This window comes from Tupaia chinensis, unplaced genomic scaffold (genome assembly GCF_000334495.1).
Source record: "Tupaia chinensis unplaced genomic scaffold, TupChi_1.0 Scaffold144058_2, whole genome shotgun sequence".
Taxonomy (NCBI): Eukaryota; Metazoa; Chordata; class Mammalia; order Scandentia; family Tupaiidae; genus Tupaia; species Tupaia belangeri.
In genome coordinates, this window is record NW_006203911.1 from 1,220,549 (window position 1) to 1,222,911 (window position 2,363).

Sequence of the window (2,363 nt, forward strand, 5' to 3'; positions counted from 1 at the left end):
GTGTGGGGGGGGAAAGTGTGGGCTTCTGACTTCAAACTGTGGGAAGGCAAGGAATTGATACATCTCCTAAGCACCAGGGGCTCAACTCCTTTGGAAATGAGAAGGGCCGCGTCAAAGCTTGATGGCTTATTAATAATTCTCTCAACTGAAGAGAGCTCCATGCTTATCAGTTGATATGTATTCAGTGAGAAACCTCTGTGGGGGTTTTAAGGAGGTTTGATGGAGCTGACAATGTGGTTTAAGAGACAGACCACAGACATATAGAAATTATTGACAATACAAAGCAGTCCCTTCAACAAAGAGGTGCAAATGGTTGGACTGAAGTGAAAAAAATGCAGTCATGAGACAATGTCACTTAATCTCTCCAAGTCTTGGTTTCCCCACCTTGTTGGAAAGGCAGCCTAGGTTCATTGAAAGAACATTAGCTTTGGAGTCAGATCAACCTGACTTAAAATTTCAATTACTTCACAAACTTACTAGGGGTTCCTGAACAAGTTACTTAACTATTGAACTATTACTTAAGTGCAATTACCTTATGAATTAATTGGGGTATAATAATAACCCTTACCTCATTGGGTTGTGGTGAGATTGAATGAAAGCACACATATAAGGTGTTAAGCATAATGCTTAACACATGGTAAGCACTCAACAATCAGTTCCCATTATTATAATATGCAGGAGTAAAGGTGGAGAATGTTTGGAAATACACAGGTTTTATTTTCCTCTTTAGCTCTTCATATGCCTGACATTAAATTTCATAGGAATGCAAACCAAAAAAAAAATCCACTCATATGTAAACAATAATTAAAATATCACTCTGTGATCCCTTTTATATGCTTCTCAGTACTGCTCACTAAATTTGGTATGATCGCAAATGGTTGGACTGAAGTGAAAAAAATGCAGTCATGAGACAATGTCACTTAATCTCTCCAAGTCTTGGTTTCCCCACCTTGTTGGAAAGGCAGCCTAGGTTCATTGAAAGAACATTAGCTTTGGAGTCAGATCAACCTGACTTAAAATTTCAATTACTTCACAAACTTACTAGGGGTTCCTGAACAAGTTACTTAACTATTGAACTATTACTTAAGTGCAATTACCTTATGAATTAATTGGGGTATAATAATAACCCTTACCTCATTGGGTTGTGGTGAGATTGAATGAAAGCACACATATAAGGTGTTAAGCATAATGCTTAACACATGGTAAGCACTCAACAATCAGTTCCCATTATTATAATATGCAGGAGTAAAGGTGGAGAATGTTTGGAAATACACAGGTTTTATTTTCCTCTTTAGCTCTTCATATGCCTGACATTAAATTTCATAGGAATGCAAACCAAAAAAAAAATCCACTCATATGTAAACAATAATTAAAATATCACTCTGTGATCCCTTTTATATGCTTCTCAGTACTGCTCACTAAATTTGGTATGATCAAATTTACAGAACAATGAAATAGCAGAGGAGGTAAATTGTATACTCCTTGTGATCTTGGACTCCTCTCTAAGCTTCAGTTTTCCCATCTGTAGAATGTGGCTAACAACACCTACTTCACACTGTTGTTGTGAAAATGAAATTAATATGTGTATAAAGCACTTGGAACAGAAACAAATGTTGGCTCCATCCTGCTTCTCTCATCTATAAAACTGAGAACAAGAAAGAATCAACCTCACAGGGTTATGATGAGAATGAAGTCAGGTAAATATTCAGAAAATGCTTGTAAACTGTAAAATCCCAATAATAGTCTTTACAGAGAATTTGTTATATGCCAAGCACTGTACAATGAACAAATGTTATTTAATTAGGTAAATACTAATTGCTGACTGTATGACTGGGAGCGGTCTAGAGAGTTAAGGGCCATTAGAATGGATGAGCCCCTCCCCACAAGAATTGGGCATTCAGGACAGGACTCTGAGATATGCTCCCATTTAGGGTACCAAAGGGGAATGCAGAGCCAGGAGGAGGAATCAGGTAAAAACATTAGTACAGTACAGTGTGCTCAGAACCAAGGGAAGAGAGAGTTTCAATAAATAGTCTCAATGTAGTATTCTGCAAAGAATATAAGTCAGTCGGGACAGAGGCCCCTAGATTAGACCTTCAATAGATATTGGTAACTGCATTGAGAGGAACCAAGTATGTGTGTGTATGTGTTATGAAGGAGGCAGGAGCCATGGATTGAGGAAGGAGTGTATGAGGAAAAGTGAGGAGAGTGTGACTAGACCACTCTTTGAAGGAATTAAGTACTAAGGCTGAGAAAGGAGATCTGGATGATAGGTATAAGACGATTCTGGGTGAGGGGAGGATTGTTTTCATATAGGAGCATTTCAATTACTTGTGAGCTATAGGGAAGAAGAAGCCCATAGG